Below are 20,978 nucleotides of genomic sequence, written 5' to 3'. Positions count from 1 at the left end.
CAGAGACTTCATAATATATAATAAACATTCTTTGAGGGCAGGTTTGATGTAGACAGGCTTTTATTCAGACCGAATCAAATCTGCTGGCTGATTTGAGGAAAACTGCCTAAGACGAATTTTGAGAGATTTGCTCATCTCTATTTGTCATTTATATTTAAGACAGATGATAAATGTATGATCATTGTGGATCTAACTGATGAGACCCCCATTATCTGGAAAATGGAGGTCCTAAAAGTCCCCTTTGTCAATGGAGCAGTAATGAACATGTGCACCCACCCCTCCTATAGACAGTGAATGGAACAGTGGGAAAGTGTTCAGTGGCGCTCCATAATACTTGCCAACTGTTCCGAATTTGCCAGGACTCTCCCAAATCTTTAGACACAATCCTGGCAAATTTGGGACATCTTAGGCCAAATGGTGGTGGGATTTATGTAAACCTCATCCAAAATGGGCATTCTTGGGTGATCCAAGGACATTACAAAAGAGGGTCAGTGACGTTCCTTGGCAGAGCTTAAAGTTTTTCTCAATTATTATATTCCCCCATTTGAAATATAAGCATCCTGTACTCACCTCTGGTGCCATAACCGAGGCTTGCGTGACATTGTCACGTGAGCCCTGCAACCAATCATCTGCCGCTAATGGGCAGCTTCACTCTCTCTTCCTTCAGACGTAGCTGATATCCAGCAGAAATGCTCCCTTCTTCTGGATGTCTGTTTCGGCTGAAGGAAGTGAGAGTGAAGTGGCCACCGATTGACTGCAGGCCTCACATGACATAACAATGTCACATGAATCTTGGGAGCCCTGATGCTGGCATCGCTAGAATGGTGCCGGCACCGAAGGCGAGAGGTATTTTATTTTTACATGGGGGAATATAGTAATTGAGAAGGGGTTGTTCGAGTAATGGACAACCCCTTTGAGGGCACCATTCTCCCAACAGTGATTGGTGGTAGTCTTAGCAGCCGGAACATCAAAGATCATACACTGTGGATCGGTGATATTCAGTTTATGGAACAAGCCCTTTAAATCCAAGGGTCACTAACTGATGAATTCATCTCTGCTAGTTCTGTTCATTACTCAGAACAATAGGATATTAATCATTAATGCCCTGGGTGCTCAGTGCTTGTATGACATAGTTTGACATTCACGACAATCTCAGCTTCAGGAGCCCATTGAGACATTTTGCTTTGGTTCCAGGAGCTTTAGGTAGTGGTACTATACCATGTTTGCATTACCAGTGCCTCCATCTGATGCCCACGGCTTTATAATTTACGTGTCCTCAGCATCGAGTTCTGAAAATCACATTGAAATGTATTACAGTATTGGAGAGAACACCTTCCACCCGCTGCCAAGTTATTAAATCAGTAATTTATTGTAATATCCAGTTTAAGGACACAGCAAAGCATCCTGTACCCGGAGAATGGACGGAAAGGATTATGCTAAATGTCCCCCATAAAGTACAACCAGTTACAAATAGTGAGAGTTTTGTAAATTATGCAAGGAGCATTCTGTGTCTACAGATCAATCTCACTGAGGGGGCAGATACTTTTAAATTGAATAACATTTACATTTACAAACATACCTGATGTTACAAGACACAACATATGAAGAAAAAAAAAGTAAATAAAACTGATTTTGGTATCATTTTTAATCCCCAGAATTAATGGTCATTATCTCCTGAAATACAGTTAAGGGACACACAGACAGGTCATGCTGCAATTTTCAAATGCTTATCTCACCCCAGTGCTGGATTCACAGCTACACTGCTCAGTACTGCTCTAAAGTGACCTTTATGATGTTGCTGCAAGTTTGTCTTCTGTAGAAAAAATAGTAAATAAAACATTGATATTGGAATCATTTTTAAGCCCCAGAATTATTGATTATCGTCTCTTGAAATACAGCTAAGAGACACACAGGCAGGTCATGCAGCAGCTTTCTATTGGATGCTTATCTCACACTGGTACTGGATTCACAGCTACCCCACTCAATACTGGTCTCTAATTACTGATGTTGCTGTTTCTGAACATATTCTACGTAGATCCAGGGGAGCTTCAATCCCTCATGTCTGTGTGTACTGTGTATGGGAGATATGATATCAGCTCGTCTCCATTCACTAGCTCAGAGACAATTGAAAATTAGAGAGACATCATGAACAGGGGATAAAAATGGCTCGGTTTGCAAACAAACCGAGACAAAGAGCCAGCTCCCTTCTGTGAACGATTGGAGACAGCACCCCAGTGAGAGACACAAAATTCTCTGAATGGCTCTCACTGGGCGTAAAATTCCGGTGTTCGGTGGACGTAACCCCACCCACCAGAACCAAACTCTGCCTATTCCTCAATTTAACTGGCTAACTATAAGTAGGCGGAGTTTTGACCATGGATGGGCGTGGTTTCGGCAGGATTAACGTCATCTTAAATATGTGGTCACCTATTGTGAACATATAATTAATAGGGGTCGATTTAGGATCCAAAAGAGCTGGCTATTTTTGGTGAGCGGAGCCAGAAGAGCCAGATCACCAAATAGAGCCCGACTACCCATCACTACAAGTAATGTAATGTTATGAACCCACACACGATAAAGTTACCTGAAATGGTAAGTATTCTTTCACTATCAAAGGTCTATGTGGACAAATAAAAGAGCAACTTGTGCCAAAGTTGGGGATGTAAGGGGGGTAGTGCGATAGTCATGGGTGAGGGGCTGTTTTTCTCCAACACCCTGGCCCCCTACAAATAAACGGTGTCCCAATTCTCCTGTGCTCTGCGTGTGGTGCGTAACATTCACACTTTTGTCGCAGGCTTCTGCTGTTTCCAGTTCTTCAACTGCAGGAACTGCCGCACACACATCAGGGGACATCCTATTCATTTTATAATAAAGAAGATTACTTAATTGACCATTTTCATCATATTGAAACACGCAGTATTGGGCAGAAACTTTTCCGTTTTCAAAGTCCATAGCACAGCACGTTCTGATGTCGCCCTGAGCTATCCCTTTCCTCACTGGCATCTCTGGGATACTCTGTCCGGCTCTGAAGCTTCCATGAGTCCCGTCCAAACTCCCTTATGCAATTCTCCATCCTGCTTCCTCTCCCAGGAAGATATTGAGGCACACTTCTCAGTGCCTCAGTTGGACTGTAGGCCCAGACAGTGCAGGAATGTCCGCTCCGAGTTTATGGCTGACGATCTCTTGCTGCTGAACAGCCCGTGCTCCTTGTGCCATCAGACCTACTGCCCCCTCTTCCAACTAATCTCTCACTCTAACTGCACTAACCAGGAAGTGCTCCCTTGTTAACTGGTCCTGTCCCTCCCCCACTGGGGCTGTTTCTGAACACATTAACTGTTTCTATCCTAAACTTGTTTACTTCCTGAAGTTATTGTGCCCACAACTGCACTACACCCAATCCTATATTTTTGCTAAATCTAAACTTATGTACTAATCTCATCCTTTCCCTATATCTAATACATTTATCAGAACACATTGAGTCATCCACATATTATAGCAATACATTAACCATGCACCTTGGTGCCTATAAGGTTCTATGCATAATAAAACTCTTTTTTGTATCCACAGGTTATAACCGGTTTTCTAATCAAGGGAGAAGCACATGATCGTCTCGGTCAATCTCTTACAGGGAGCAGGATGAGAAGGTTTAATTCCTGGTTCTGTGTCTGTGTACGGGTGATGGTGGGAGGAAGGAGAACAAAGTATGCTGTCACGTTTTACAGCCTTCCATTGACTTTTAGGGTGTTACAGAAGCTTTTCTTCGTGGTATCATCTCCTCCTACCAATCAGAGAGAATAAACAGTGTTTTTTTTATATTAATGGGTTAAGAACATGAGCAGTTACATATCTAATCGCAATTAATCAGTTTGTACCTACATTAATTGATGAGATCATATGATTTACAGGATAAGACCCGGAGACAGTCCATATATATAATTTACATGGAGTGACAAGGAGGCAGGACTGTATGTTTTGCATGATTTACAGGGCGAGACAAGTGATAATGTCTGTGTGTGTGTGTAATAGGAATGAGGATGTGATACTTCCCTTACAAAGTTGACCATTAGGCGACCAAGCAGGGATGGGGGGGGGGTCATTGAATAAAAAAATCACAGTGAAAAGCCATTTGCTTCCTTCACCTGTGAATATGGTGGAGATTACATTGTGCTGTAATACCCGGACCCTGATCTCTGCATTACTGGTGGGCACACGTCCGCCTCATGTGATACCACTGCAGAGATTTTCTATTCTGCATTCTATGAACGTAGATACCGTCTGCTATTTTAAGACATGAATAGACTCATGTATTTTTAATTATTGGTGGAGACTAAAGTGCCAAGAAATCATTTTCGCAATAAAATAAATGAATAAAATCTTCACGTTGCGTTACAGAGGCTGTCATCTGAGATTCTCCAATTCACTGACAGCTAACAGAGATCTTGTCTTGGGATTAAATCACAAAGGGAGAGAATTACTTGTATCCTGAGACTTTTATAAAAAGAAAAAAAAATCAGCAAAAAGTGCAGCCAAAACACATCAAACACCTTGCTCAATAAGCTCGACTTCACGCTTGGCAATTAACACACAGTCAGCAATGATGAGACTGCGTCAGACACGCTCCCCTGACAGGAGGAAAAGCAAAAATCAGTTGTCAATTTATCCTGATGATTTCCAGGAAGAATAACAGAGGAGCAGCACAATGCAGAATTCTAAGAAAAGAGGCTCCAGAATTGTTATTTTTACAGTAGGAGTTGGCAACCTGCAGCCCTACATCTTAAACTGCAGGTTGCTGACCCCTGCTGTTGTAAAGTTATGACTCCCACCCTATGTTTGTCTGGATATGCTGGGAGTTGTAGTTTCACAACAATTGGAGTACTGCAGGATGCCGACATCTTTTTTATAGGAGATAGAAATACTGTATTTCTAAACCAGACATGTCGGGAGAGAGGACAGATCATCCAGGGCTCTGTTCACACATGGTTTGGAGGCTCCTTTAGGTAAAATGACATCCACCATGTTGGAAACGTGACGGGTCCCGTTATGGTCAGGCATAAATTTACCTGCTATAAGTTCTGCTTTTCTGTTCTGTTGTTTTTGTGGCTGTCTTCTCTCGCTGACTTCGACGGTGTAAATATACTATATGGAAAACAGTATCAGGAGGCACCCTGAAATTATTGGAATCAGGTTCTTTATTCAGCCCCAACACACCCAGTGTATAACATCTGGCCCCTCACCTCTCGGTGTATAACATCCGGCCCTATAGCTCCCCAGAATATAACATCTGGCCCCTCGTCCCCCCAGTGTATAACATCCGGCCCCATAGCTCTCCAGTGTATAACATCCGGCCCCATAGCTCCCCAGAGTATAAAATCTGGCCCCTCGTCCCCAGTGTATGACATCTGGCCCCTCACCTCTCGGTGTATAACATCCGTCCCCATAGCTCCCCAGAGTATAACATCTGGCCCCTTGTCCCCCCAGTGTATAACATCTGGCCCCATAGCTCCCCAGTGTATAACATCCGGCCCCATAGCTCCCCAGAGTATAAAATCTGGCCCCTCGTCCCCCAGTGTATAACATCTGGCCCCTCATCTCTCGGTGTATAACATCCGGCCCCATAGCTCCCCAGAGTATAAAATCTGGCCCCTCGTCCCCCCAGTGTATATATACTATATGGAAAACAGTATCAGGAGGCACCCTGAAATTATTGAAATCAGGTTCTTTATTCAGCCCCAACACACCCAGTGTATAACATCTGGCCCCTCACCTCTCGGTGTATAACATTCGGCCCCATAGCTCCCCAGAGTATAACATCTGGCCCCTCACCTCTCGGTGTATAACATCCGGCCCCATAGCTCCCCAGAGTATAACATCTGGCCCCTCACCTCTCGGTGTATAACATCCGGCCCCATAGCTCCCCAGAGTATAACATCTGGCCCCGTGTCCCCCCAGTGTATAACATCTGGCCCCATAGCTCTCCAGTGTATAACATCCGGCCCCAAAGCTCCCCAGAGTATAAAATCTGGCCCCTCGTCCCCCCAGTGTATAACATCTGGCTCCATAGCTCTCCAGTGTATAACATCCGGCCCCATAGCTCCTCAGAGTATAACATCTGGCCCCTCGTCCCCCCAGTGTATAACATCCGGCCCCATAGCTCCCCAGTGTATAACATCTGGCCCCTCGTCCCCCCCCAGTGTATAACATCCGGCCCCATAGTTCCCCAGTGTATAACATGTATAACATCTGGCCCCTCGTCCCCCCCAGTGTATAACATCCGGCCCCATAGCACCCCAGAGTATAACATGTATAACATCTGGCCCCTCGTCCCCCCCAGTGTATAACATCCGGCCCCATAGTTCCCCAGTGTATAACATGTATAACATCTGGCCCCTCGTCCCCCCCAGTGTATAACATCCGGCCCCATAGTTCCCCAGTGTATAACATGTATAACATCTGGCCCCTCGTCCCCCCCAGTGTATAACATCTGGCCCTATTGCTAAATTTGGATCCGGGCAGTCCACCCCCCAAATGTTGGTCAGATATATGGGCACCTGTAGTGTTCTAATTCCTATAAGGACATACGAGTTGCCCCCCCCCCCCCTCCTCTATTATGTAGTAATGTCCTCCTTCCTGGGCCTCTTCCAGGTATATACTGTATTTTCTACAAAAAAAGATCATGGATTGCACCTCCAAAAAATCATACAATGATCTAATGCCTCTCGGCAAAAATATATATAACTGAACATGAGGTTCTTAGTTTAACATTCTGATCAGACTGTATGAAGCCCATTGCCACGTCACGGCAAGCCTCTTAGTGGGTCCTAACTTTTACTGCCTTTAAATTGCTTGTGGGACAGTGCGATCTGGTGTCATAAGGACTCAGTGTTGCAGCATGGGTGCTGTGAGGCACCAGGCCGCTCGCCCTGCTGGTGCATTGTCGCTGCGGCGGTGGTTGGCGCACAGCGCCACTCCTGTAAGGCAGCAAAAGTCAGGAACCCACTAAGAGGTTTGCCGTGACGTGGCAATGGGCTTCATACAGTCTGATCAGAATGTTAAACTAAGAACCTCATGTGCAGTTATATATATTTTTGCCGAGAGGCATTAGATCATTGTATGATTTTTTTGGAGGTGCGGTCCATGCTCTTTTTTTGCAGGTATATACCTTATTTCCCCCATCTTGCTATGTGTGCCCCATCCTGGTATATGTCCCTCATCCTGGTATATGTTCCTCATCCTGGTATATGTTCCTCATCCTGGTATGTGTCTCCCATCCTTGTATATGTCCCCCATCCTGGTATATGTCCCCCATCCTGGTAAATGTCCCTCATCCTGGTATATGTTCCTCATCCTGGTATATGTTCCTCATCCTGGTATATGCCCTCCATCCTGGTATATGTCCCTCATCCTAGTATATGTCCCTCATCCTGGTATATGTCCCTCATCCTGATATATGGCCCCATCCTGGTATATGTACCTCATCCTGGTATATGTTCCTCATCCTGGTATATGCTCCTCATCCTGGTATATGTCCTCCATCCTTGTATATGTCCCCCATCCTGGTATATGTTCCTCATCCTGGTATATGTTCTTCATCCTGGTATATGTCCTCCATCCTGGTATATGTCCCTCATCCTGGTATATGTCCCTCATTCTGGTATATGTCCTCCATTCTAGTATATGTCCTCCATCCTAGTATATGTCCCTCATCCTGGTATATGTCCCTCATCCTGGTATATGTCCCTCATTCTGGTATATGTCCTCCATTCTAGTATATGTCCTCCATCCTAGTATATGTCCCTCATCCTGGTATATGTTCCTCATCCTGGTTTATGTCCCTGATCCTGGTTTATGTCCCTGATCCTGGTTTATGTCCCTCATCCTGGTATATGTCCCTCATCCTGGTATATGTTCCTCATCCTGGTATATGTCCCTCATCCTGGTATATGTCCCTCATCCTGGTATATGTTCCTTATCCTGGTATATGTTCCTCATCCTGGTATATGTCCCTCATCCTGGTATATGTTCCTTATCCTGGTATATGTCCCTCATCCTGGTATATGTCCCTCATCCTGGTATATGTCCTCCATCCTTATATATGTCCCCCATCCTTGTATATATCCCCCATCCTTGTATATGTCCCCCATCATGATATATGTCCCTCATCCTGGTATATGTTCCTCATCCTGGTATATGTTCCTCATCCTTGTATATGTCCTCCATCCTTGTATATGTCCCCCATCCTTGTATATGTCCCTCATCCTGATATATGTCCCCCATCCTGGTATATGTCCCTCATCCTGGTATATGTTCCTCATCCTGGTATATGTCCCCCATCCTTGTATATGTCCCTCATCCTTGTATATGTCCCTCATCCTGATATATGTCCCCCATCCTGGTATATGTCCCTCATCCTGGTATATGTTCCTCATCCTGGTATATGTCCCCCATCCTTGTATATATAGTTACATAGTTAGTAAAGCCGAATAAAGACTTGCGTCCATCAAGTTCGACCTGTTAGTTCTGTAATTGCTAAAGTTGATCCAGAGGAGGGCAAAAACCCCAAATGATTTAGCCAATCTTCACCTGAGGAAAAATTCCCTCCCGACTCTGAAACCAGCAGTCAGAATAAATCCCTGTATCAACCTACTATTTTATTTTATTTTTAAGTATACGCTGAAATCTGCCTGGTATCTAGAAATGCATCCAGTCCCCGCTTGTACTGGTGTAGTGAATCTGACATTACCGTCTCCTCACTCAGTGAATTCCATATTCTCACTGCTCTTACCGTAAAGAACCCCTTCCTATGCTGGTGCTGAAACCTTTTCTCTTCCAGTCTTAGTGAGTGCCCTCTTGTTACCGTAATATCCCTCCTTTTGAACAAATCCCGGGCAAGGTCTCTATACTGTCCCCTAACATATTTGTACACATTTATTATGTCCCCCCTCAACCTTCTCTTTTCCAGGCTGAATAGTCCTAGTTTTGCCAACCTCTCTGGGTATTGCAGTCCCTCCATTCCTCTTATTAATTTTGTTGCCCTCCTTTGTACCTTTTCAAGCTCATTTATATCCTTTCTATATATTGGGGCCCATAACTGAGCACAGTATTCCAAGTGTGGTCTGACCAGAGCTTTGTACAGTGGAAGAACAATGTTCTCATCCTTTGCAGCTATACCTCTTCTGATACATCCCATTACCCTGTTCGCCCTTACAGCAGTGGCCTGACTTTGGGCACTCCAATTTACTTTGCTATCAATCAAGATGCCCAAGTCCTTCTCCATCTCTGAATTCCCCAATGATTTCCCATTCAGTGAGTACTGGTGACTTCCATTTTTCCTTCCCATATGTATGACCTTACATTTCTCCTCGTTGAACCTCATTTGCCATTTAATGCTCCACCTACCCAGCTTATCCAAATCCCTCTGTAGGTCTGCACTGTCCTCTTTTGTATTAATTGTTTTACATAACTTTGTGTCATCTGCAAATATTGATATTTTACTATTTATCCCGTTGACTATGTCGTTAATAAAGATATTAAATAACATTGGGCCTAGTACAGACCCCTGTGGTACCCCACTAGTGACGCTTACCCAGTCTGAGTATATTCCATTTATAACCACCCTCTGCCTTCTATCCTTTAGCCAGTTTGCTACCCACTTGCAGACATTTTCCCCCAGCCCCATCATTCTCATTTTATATACCAACCTATTATGTGGCACGCTATCGAACGCTTTTGAGAAGTCGAGATACACGACATCCACTGGTTCCCCCTGATCTACTCGAGAGCTAACCTCCTCGTAGAAGTCAATCAGGTTTGTTTGGCAGGAGCGATTCCTCATGAATCCATGTTGGTTCGGGATTAAAAGATTATTAGCATCAAGATGCTCCGTAATTGCCTCTTTAATGAAGCTTTCAAAAATTTTGCCCACAACGGACGTCAGACTCACCGGCCGATAGTTTCCGGCGTCACTTTTCGCTCCCTTTTTGAATATTGGCACTACATTCGCCTGTCGCCAATCAAGTGGTACAGACCCAGTCTCAACAGAGTCCTTAAATATAAGATATAACGGTCTGTCTATCACATTACTTAGTTCCCTTAGTACCCGTGGGTGTATGCCATCAGGTCCTGGTGATTTGTTTATTTTAATGTTACTGAGGCGTTTCTGTACCTCAGCTTGGGTTAGATTAGTCATACTTAGTGGAGGATTAAGTTTGTCACTTCTCATTTCTCCTGTTAGTTCTATTTCCTTTGTGAAAGTTGACGAAAAAAATTATTTAACAGATTAGCTTTATCCTCATCTTTCTCTATGATTTTGCCTTCCTCACTTTTTATCGGTCCAATATTATCCGATTTAATCCTTTTACTATTTATATACGTAAAGAACAGTTTGGGATTTGATCTACTTTCCCTAGCAATACGTCTCTCTGTTTCCTCCTTCGCTATTTTCATTTGTTTTTTGCAGGTTCTCGTTTTTTCCTTGTAACACATTAGTGCCTCCTTGCTGTTTTCCTGTTTTAATCTCTTGAATGCCTCTTTTTTGCTATTTAACGCCCCTTTTACGTTCTTATTCAACAATATTGGTTTCCTCTTATTTCTGGCCCTTTTATTCCCATACGGTATATACCTCTCGCACTGAGTATTCAGAATTCTTTTGAAGGTTTCCCATTTACTATTCGTATTTCCTTGATTAAGAACTTTGTCCCAGTCTATAAGTTGAAGGTTTTCTTTCAGCTGATCAAACTTCGCCCTCCTAAAGTTTAATGTTTTAGTTGTTTTGAAATTGATAATATTATGATCGCTATTACCTAGGTGCCCCCCTATCTGTACCTCAGTTATTCTATCAGGCCTATTAGTCAATATTAAGTCCAACACTGCCTTCCCTCTCGTTGGTTCCTGCACTAGTTGGGAGAGATAATTATCCTTGATATTTGTCAAGAACCTTTTTCCTTTCTGTGATCTACAGGTTTCTGTTTCCCAGTCAATATCCGGATAGTTGAAATCCCCCATTACAATCACCTCATTATGTTTTGCTACTTTGTCTATTTGTCCTAATAGCAGTTTCTCATTCTCCTCTGTTATATTGGGTGGCTTATAGCAGACCCCCAGTAATATTTTATTATTATTTTTTGCCCCCTCTATCTCTACCCACATGGACTCGACCCCCTCTTCTCCCTCTCCTATATCTTCCCTTAGTCTGGGCTTTAGACGTGACTTTACATATAAGCAGACTCCTCCGCCCTTCCCCTGTTTCCGGTCCCTTCTAAATAAACTATAATCTGTTAAATTTACCGCCCAGTCGTAGCTATCGTCTAGCCAAGTCTCTGTTATACCTACGATGTCATACCTCTCCTCCGATATAAGCGCCCGCAGCTCATCCGCCTTATTGGTCAGGCTTCTTGCGTTGGTCAGCATGCAAGATAAAACTTTGGGGTTATTTAGAATCCTATTCTTCTCTAACGATCTAACTGTACTATCCCCACCCCCCTCTCCACCCTCATTATATTCACTTCTCCCCTTCCCCCTTGCTTGCCTCACATCCCACCTATTTCCTTGGTTTCCCCCCCCCCGTCTCTAGTTTAAAAACTCCTCCAACCTATTAGCCATCTTCTTCCCCAGCACCGCTGCACCCTCCCCATTGAGGTGCAGCCCGTCCCTACGGTAGAGCCTGTAGCCGACAGCGAAGTCGGCCCAGTTCTCCATGAACCCAAACCCTTCTGCCTTGCACCAACTCTTTAGCCACTTATTCACCTCCCTAACCTCCCATTGGCGCTCCTGTGTGGCTCGCGGGATTGGTAGTATTTCTGAGAAAACTACCTTGGAGGTCCTTGCCCTAAGCTTCCTACCTAGATCCCTGAAATCATTTTTAAGGACCCTCCATCTACCACTCACTTTGTCATTGGTGCCAATGTGGACCATGACCGCTGGGTCTTCGCCAGCCCCACCCAGTAACCTGTCAACCCGATCCACGATGTGCCGGACTCGAGCGCCAGGGAGGCAGCACACCGTTCGGCGATCCCGGTCTTTGTGACAGATTGCCCTGTCTGTCCCCCTAATAATAGAGTCACCCACTACCAGGACCTGTCTAGCCTGCCCTACACTTCCCCCCTCCCCCTCATTACTGGAGCATACACTCCCCCGGCGGTCAGAGGATCTGTCGTGCTCCAATAATGCCGGTTCTGAACCAGCCTTCCTATACTTCTTCCCTCTATCCCTTCTAACTGTTACCCAGCTCCCTGCCTGTTCAGCCTGCGCTTCCCCACTAAGCTCCACCCCCAGTGTTGACCCATTGAGTGTCTGCTCGGTGAGCAGCAAACTCCGTTCCATGTTGTCGATGCTCCTCAGTACCGCTATCTGAGCACTTAGATCCAGGATTTGGGCTTCCAAGTGCACGATATGCTCACATCTCTCGCAGCAGTATGGATCCCTGAGCGGTAGCTCAGGGAATGCATACATTGCGCAAGATGTACACTGCACGGCTCCGGCCAACATGGACGTCATTCTAAATATGGGGATACAGTCAGTATATATGTACAAGTACAAAACACAATTATTTATATATAGGTGTATGGACGGGGATCAATTAGGGATGTGCAAGTGTATCGATTAGATATCGGCGCGGGATCCGTTAAGTATGGACGGGGGATCAATTAAGTATCAATTAAGTATGGACGGGGGATCAGCTGAGTGGGTCAGGTGGATTAATTAAGTATGGACGGTGTGTCAATTAACTATGGACTGGGATCAATAAGTATGGACTGGGGAAATAATTAATTGTGGACTAGGGAATCAATCAATTAATTATGGACAGGGGGTTTAATTAAATAGGATGGGGGGTAAAGCAAATAAATAGGTATGGACGGTGGGTCAATTAACTAAGGACTGGGGATCAATAAGTATCAATAATATCAATAAATATGGACTGGGGAAATAATTAATTGTGGTCTGGGGAATCAATCAATTAATTATGGACAGGGGTTAATTAAATATGGTGGGGGATAAGGCAAATAGATAGGGACTGGGGATGAGTAAAAGTGGACAAGGGGAATCTATTAAATAGGACAAGGGGGATCAATCAATTATGGGCTGGGGGGGTCAATCATTTAAATGTGGTCAGGGGGATCACTTTAATATGGACGGGGGGTGGTCGGGGATCAATTAAATGAGGACGGGGGGGTCAATTTAATGTGGTCAGAGGGATCAGTTAAATATGGACGGGGGTGTTCAGGGAAATCAATTTAAATATGGACGGGGGTGATCAATTAAATATGGACGGGGGGGTAATCAATTAAATATGGACTAGGGAATACAATACAATTACAATACAGATACAAATACAATACAGTACAGTACACACTTGGGTTCAGTAGGGCCGCTTATCGCGGCCTCCTGCCCCTCACTCACCTCCTCTAGGGACGCTGCTCGCTATCACAGCACGCTTGACCCTCCGGTCGCCTCTTACCGGTCCTCCTGATCACCTCCTGGTCACCACCACCTGGCACCCTCCGCCGGCCAGCACTGCACGCTGCCACAGCGCTCTCTTGCGCTCGTCCCTCCGGTCGCCTCCTACTGGTCCTCCCGGTCCGCTCGGTCACCTCCGCCTGGCTCTCCTCCCTTCCCAGGAGCTCTCTCCACACACAGCACAACTCTTGCAGCACACGGCAGGCTCCGCCTCCACCACTTCCTGTCAGGCCTCCTCCCACTTCCTGTCCCCTCCTCCCACTTCCTGTCCCCCATCCTGGTATATGTCCCCCATCCTGGTATATGTCCTTCTTCCTAGTATATGTTCCTCATCCTTATATATGTCCTCCATCCTTGTATATGTCCCCCATCCTTGTATATGTCCCCCATCCTTGTATATGTCCCCCATCCTTGTATATGTCCCCCATCATGATATATGTCCCTCATCCTGGTATATGTTCCTCATCCTGGTATATGTTCCTCATCCTTGTATATGTCCTCCATCCTTGTATATGTCCCCCATCCTTGTATATGTCCCCCATCCTGATATATGTCCCCCATCCTGGTATATGTCCCTCATCCTGGTATATGTTCCTCATCCTGGTATATGTCCCCCATCCTGGTATATGTCCCTCATCCTGGTATATGTTCCTCATCCTGGTATATGTCCCCCATCCTGGTATATGTCCCCCATCCTGGTATATGTCCCTCTTCCTGGTATATGTTCCACATCCTGGTATACAGTATGTCCTCCATCCTGGTATATGTTTCCTATTCTGCTGGCACCGCTGTTGTTCAATGCATAGAAAAAAAAACAATAAATGTTTCTACTCACCCTCTCTCTGCTCCCCCACAGTGCGGCGTCCTGTTCTGAAGTCGGCAGCTGACTTCATTGTCCAAGCGACGGAAATGCATGACATCACTTTTATGCGCCCCCAGTCACATGCACGCCGACATCAGCTGCTGGCCTCTGATTGGACCTGGCGAGTTCGTGCGCTGCAATACTCTTCAGCTGGATGTGCGTCTGAGGACCCAGATCCTGTTCTGTCTTTATCTATTTGGACGACTCCTGGCAAATAGTGAGGTGAACTACAAGAGTTAGGTATCGTCCCGATTGGGGTACACCTTGTCTCGGTGGAATGGCTTTTACCCTTTTTTGATCAAAATGGTGTATGTTATTTACATGTACTATTACTATTTACTTACTTACTACAGGGTATTTGTGACATGCAGAAGTAGTACTGTTGCTTTAAAAGCATTCAGCAACTATTAGAAGTAACACAAGCACAAAAGACAGGAAGTGTTGTGCTCCAGAAGCATCCAGCAACAAGAGGGGTTAACAGTCACAGGAGAAGGGGATTGTTTTAACAGAGCCCCAGGGGGATTGTGGGGAAGTTGTTTTCTGTCTGGCTGGAGCCCAAGAGAAAGGTGGAGTATGATCTGTATCTCACAGAAGGCAAGGGAACAGAATTCAGGTCAGGAGGGAAGCTAAACAAAGGCCATTTAGACTCCCTGAGCTAACAGTGTGGAGTATTATCGGCCAGGAAGATAAGGACTGGAAGGAAGCCTGTCATAGAGATCATCTCTCTCATCACACCCTTCCCCCCTCCATCTCCATGCAAGATAAAGAATGCTGTGTACTATTGAGTCCTTGTGAAGGAAAATCATGTGGTTGTGTATGTGACGCGCCCCCTGGGCCGTGGGGTACTCGGTAGCCGGGTCGGTCAATGCTGGGGGATGTCACAGTGGCAGTGACCCGGTCCGTGACCCAGGGCGGTCAATAAAAGGGGAATAAAGAAAAGGGGAATTAAAGTTTTATATATATAATATTCGTGACGCCACCTGTGGTATGCAGCTACCTGGGGCCGCCACTGCGATGCAGATCCTCTGGAGCTGATGATGGCGCAGCAGAGTTGGTTCAGCTCTCCACAGGCAGAGCTTAGCTACAGGGCAGGAAGTGGTGATGTTATAGATGTTGCTGTGCAGTGCAGTGCAGGGGATGGCGCAGATAATGACCAGTCCACAACTTAATGGCGGTTTCCTCTTATCTTTACTTGCGGTGGTTAGGCAGACCGGGGCACGGGTACTAGCTGGTAGTAGAGGTCCGGGCGGCCTGGAAGCAAGTTGGGAATCCACCTCGCCAGGTGAAGTTGGAGGCCTTCCCTCTGCGCTAATCTCTTTCTCTGTGCTGCAGCCCTCGTCCCTGAGTAAAACGTCTTTGTGCTCATGCGTATGGCAGGCAGCTCGGGCCTTCCTGGAGTGTCGCTCCCACGTGGCGGTGCTGGGCCCTGTGGTGCTGATGAGCCTCCGGGCGTCTGATGAGGCCAGGAAACCTGCAGTCTCCTGCCCTCCGGTTTCTGCTCCTGGGCCTTCAGTGGCCCACAACCTCGGACTCCAGGGTCCTGTTCTTCTGTACTCCTCTCTAGGGAGAGCTTTCCTCCTTGCTGTCCTGACTTCAACTCCTCTCACTAACTCTTGCTAACCCCGCCTTCAGATTCTAGTTGCTATGGCTAGGAGCTCCCCTTGCTAGTCTGGAGCCAGGAAAGTTAGGGGACCCCTGCTTGCTTCCAGGCATGGCATCACCCCTTGTGAGGGAGGCTATGCCACTGTGGCAACCGGACTCCTGGGGTGCCACATATGCATTAAAACTGTGCTGTACTGTGCTACCGGATAATAGACTGTGTACTGCTGTGCTACAAAGGAGACTGTACTGTTATTACTGGAGCCTGTTGCTCAAAGAGATATTTGCATTGCACTGGCCGTGCCTCGTTAAATGTTACTGTTCTACCGTTTATGAAGACTCTTGTCAGATGTGTCTGGTCAGCAACTGAATCTATCGTGTACCTGAAAGAAGCTGCAGCCTATGGTCTCCCTGAGTAAAGGTTCCCATAGGATTCCAACGAATTCATGTAACCGGTCTCGCCCCTATCTGAACTTAGGCTACTTGCATGTAACATATTAGCTCATTTTATTTTTATCTTAGGTTCTGTCTTTATGAACATAGAAGAAAAAGTTTTCCAGCGGAGTGGTATCCAATTTCCAAAATTTATTATGCAGAAAATAAAATCTTCAATCCAAACAGGGAGTTACACAGTGCTTAAGCCAACATGTTTCGACAGTTGGTCTTAGTCATTTGCCATGACTAAGACCATCTGAAATTGGATACCACTCCGCTGGAAAACTTTTTCTTCTATGTTGATTACTGGTCTCAGGACGGTGTCTGTGCGAGTGAGTATCTAACGGGACAAATTTATACTACTGGCTGGGGAGCTGCTTCACCTCCTTTTACTATATGTCTTTATGAACATATGACAGAACGGCCGGTGGTGCAGAGCTCATTGATACCAGCGCAGCCCTGTAATAGCAGTCGCCGGTGTAACAAGTCTGTTCATTATATTTCTTCCTCCTAAATCTTCCTCCATCACCTGTGAGTGATATTACTGAGAAGCGACTCAGTCACAAAGTGGAGACCCCGTAACGTTACAGATCAGGGGGTCGAGTGTTGAGGAGCCGAGGGTAGAAAAGTCACCTACACTCTGCTGACCCCATGACTAAGGAGACCAGGCCTCCTCTGGTATTGCCATCAGCACGAACACTGCGCCCCTGCCGTGAGCTTCATGGCCGAGCAGCTGCATGCAGCCTTACATCACCAAGCACAATGCTGAGCGTCGGATGGAGTGGTGTAAAGCCTCCACCACTGGACTCTGGAAGAGACGTGTTCTGTGCAGTGACCGATCACACTTCTCTATCTGGTGTCTGATGGACAAACGTTACCCGCCTGACTGCATTGTGCCAGCTGTACATATGGTGGAGGAGGATAATGACATGGGCTGTTACCAGGGTTGGCCCCTTAGTTTCAGTGAAGGGAAGTCTTAATTCTTAAGCACAAGACATTTTGGACAATTGTAGCTTCCTGCTTTGTGGGAACAGTTTGGGTTAAGGTCCTTTTCTGTTCCTCATGACTGTACCCTGCTCACAAGGTCCATAAAGTCATGGACAGGGACTTTGGTGGAAGAACATAACCGGCCGCACAGAGTCCAGATGCCAACCAGATCCAACACCCTTGGGATGAACTAGATTGGAGATTATGAGCCCGGCCTCTCCCCAACATCAGCATCTGACCTCTCAAATGCTCTTCTGGATGAAGGGGCATAAATTCCCATAGACAACTCCAAAATTTTGTAGAAAACCTTCCCAGAAGAGAAGAAGCTGTTGTATCTGCAGAGGGGCTGACTCCTTATTAACGTCTACGTATTTAGAATAGAAGGTCAAAAAATCTCCTATTGTGTAATGTGGAGGGGGCACATACTTTTCTCCATATAGTGGATATGATGTGGTGTGGGGGTAGCAGTTGCACCTCGGCCATGTCTCCTGAGGGGGTCCAAATCCTTTTTTGGCACATAAGAAGACATTACAAATGGCCCGTGGTAGGTGGGGGCCCCATTGCAGATTTTTCTTTGGGACCCGGGAGTGTCTCTGCAGTAGTAATGTAACGTGGAGCATTTCAATCATGACAAACCCTGTGTATTTCGTGTGGGGTTTTTGCACTCCCTCACCACATAGAAGTGTACGGCCCTGTCAGTAGGCCCAGGACTGTATCTCACATGTCTGCCCCCTGGTGGCCTCTGAGTGATTATCCTGTGTGGTGAGATGTCTGCTGGGAAACAATCCATCTCACTTCTAGAAGTGGTTTTCTTTGTGGTGATATGAGATAGGAAGGTGCCGCTTACACTATTAACCAGCAGATGGATTCCATTATCTTGCGTACACGTGCGACACAGACAGGTCTGCGCAATTCTCACCATGTGTGATTGCAAGCCTGGCTCATACCCTTCCCCCATATCTATGTCATCTATCCAAAGTGCCTGTAAGATGTATCCAGGCTGTTCATTGTACCTGTCACCAGCATGGGATGTTTTACAGATAACACAATGGACAGTCCGAGAAACTCAAAGATCCTGGGCCCTAATGCAAAATCTGTAACAGGACCCCTCTTACCAATGACTTCTACCGCCACACCCGCCATAGCTTATGGCCATGATAATGGGGCATATTCACTAATGGAATACGGTAGTGTGATTTTTCTTCATCTCTGAGATTGTTTGCAATTACTTTGATATAATTACATTGATTAATATGCTCCAGCGTGTTATTTCATAGGTAAATTTGAGTAATTATGATGGTACAAAAAGGTACATGACAAATTCAGCTCTGCTACATCTTTATATTTTTTTTTTAGATTTTCATCACAAGCCACAGACTCTCACCCTCCATTATGTCCTATAGAAATCATACACCACCGGGTCCTGCTGTGGATTACACCGATCCGGGCCAGCAGCAGCAGCTGTTATAAGTCAGATTTATGTCATCTGCAGAGAATAGACGAAAATAGCCCCGCACCACACCCTGCACAAGAGCTCGGCTCAGTGCACCGCATTCTGTCCCAGGACTGCAAGGCTCCGCACTGGGGGATGCTCTGCAACACTGTACTGTATGCTGAGGCTACTATACGGTGATGCTCTGCAGATTGGACAAAGCAGATGAGACAAGATGAGACTTCCTGCGGTGCCCAGATTTAAAGGGGAGTCCTATGAAGATTATCTCTGTCCTGCATTTTTCAGTACAAAAATAATATATAGAAAAGACTCAGAACATTTGTGCTGTAAAAAATACATACGGTCTTTTTAGGAAAAGTCATTATCACTGGCGAGCGCATTGGTCTTTGGCGCCTGATTTGGATGAGAATGGGGTACAGAAGGCTGTATAGTATGCAATGCAAAAAAAACTGATCCTGAGGATTTCCAATGATTATGGAAAAATAATGTGAACAAGGCTTTAAAGGAGTAGTACAGGATTAGGAAAACATGGTTTCTTTATTCTACAGCACCACACCTCTCCATGATTTGTAATACCAGAGATAAACCATAATGAGGTATAACACGCATTCAGCCCTAATACCTCTGTAGAAATGGAAACATATCATACATTAAAGTCTATGTACTGTGAGGCAGTGAGGGAAATCATAAACGAGGGTCATTATGTGTCCCCTAGGATGCACATAGAAACATACTAAACCCGCTGGAGCACATAGTGATTACAGCCACAGATGTGGTTACAATGCAGAATAAAAGAGAGTGTGGACTTGGTTAAGTTATTTGAACAAGTCAGATTTAGGAAAACCTGACATGGGCTTTTATTTTTGGAGAGATCTGTAGGATGGTAGTGGGACTGATCTCTCCCTCCACTCTGGGTCTTGGGAGTGTCCCATGTCCACAATTCCCATTTAAACTTTCAATTAAGGTTTGTGTGTGTCAGTATTGTGTTTTGCAAGCAACAGAGCAGGAGCCCTGTGCAGGCCTGTTTGTGTGGAACTAACCACAGACGAGAGACGAGCAAAGCCACTACCGCACACACGGATTATACATTGGTGCAGTCATACATGGCAACGGACAGCCACGGATGTTCCAGCTGCAAACCGGAGGATAAAGTTTTGGATTTGTTTGCAAGTTGGAAAATAAAGACATTTAAGTTGGACGTCCTTGCGTCACAGCTTCATTGCTGCACGGAAATGACAGTCGCTGCCTTACTGTCATAGGTCTGTCAGAAGTGTCAGACAGTCTACCTGCAGTTGGTTGCAGAAGATCTCTTCGTTTGGCATTACAGACACCTTCTTAGCTGTCACACTCCAGGAGCCAGCAGCTACCTCCCTCCGGCTAATTGACACCCAGGCCTGGTGTTTAAATACTGGCTGTTGCTAGAGGCAGGTGCCGGTGATATTCACATGACCCCTTGTGAAGGCTTGGAGCAAGTGCAGTTCTTACTTCCTCTCTGGTGCTAAGAGGACGTGTGTGCCATCTCTCTGAAGTCGACTGAAGCTAAGCGACTTTCCCCATGTCTGTCTCACCTTGCTGTCTTTAGTTGTCAGTGGGGATCACCCCCTCCCTATCCAGGGCCAAGCACTAGGGAAATACAGGGATAGGTTTCTGTGTGGCGATTGGTGAGGAACCAACATAGGGACACTAGGGGAGCCAGGGTGATTGCAGATCAGCCTAGGAGGTCTCCACTTCCCCCTTACCCTAGTGTCTGGGCTCCCTTCCCCCCATCCCTTCGTGTCGCACTTTGTCTTTACTACACTGTGCGTGACACTTACTGTACACATTTGGAATATTTTTTTTTTAAATAATAATTAATAATACCAAGTATGCTTTCCCCCTCCTTTTCCAACTCATCATTAACTTAAAAAAAAACAGCACAAATCCATCTTGGTCAAAGACAGACTGCGACTTCACTGAGAGATCAGATTACAGGTCCCAACAGAGGAGAATCATAGTGAGAGGAGAGACAGAGACAGATCATGTTGAAGCTTTCTAGAAAATGTTTTCTCTCACCCCAGAGCTGGATTAACAGATACACTGCTTAGTACTGCTCTACTTCCCTGTTAGTGATGTTTCAAAACACGTGCTACAAAGAGACAAGAAAGCAGGAATCCTTCACGTCTGTGCTATGTATAGGAGACATAATAGCAG

At 45.6% G+C, this 20,978-nt stretch overlaps 1 long non-coding RNA gene across 1 annotated transcript in view; it reads right to left on the bottom strand.

Moving 5' to 3' along the window:
• Positions 1 to 1,537: 1,537 nt before the first annotated feature.
• The window catches only part of LOC141166906 (uncharacterized), a 141,348-nt gene continuing 121,907 nt past the window's right edge, over positions 1,538 to 20,978 (bottom strand). The window contains exon 3 of the long non-coding RNA XR_012251358.1: positions 1,538 to 3,778. This is a non-coding gene — a long non-coding RNA (uncharacterized lncRNA). The remainder of the gene's footprint in view (positions 3,779 to 20,978) is intronic.

This window comes from Phyllobates terribilis, unplaced genomic scaffold (assembly GCF_046119375.1).
Source record: "Phyllobates terribilis strain yellow unplaced genomic scaffold, ASM4611937v1 Scaffold_11__3_contigs__length_659146591, whole genome shotgun sequence".
NCBI lineage: Eukaryota > Metazoa > Chordata > Amphibia > Anura > Dendrobatidae > Phyllobates > Phyllobates terribilis.
This window is presented reverse-complemented; position numbering and strand designations above follow the sequence as displayed.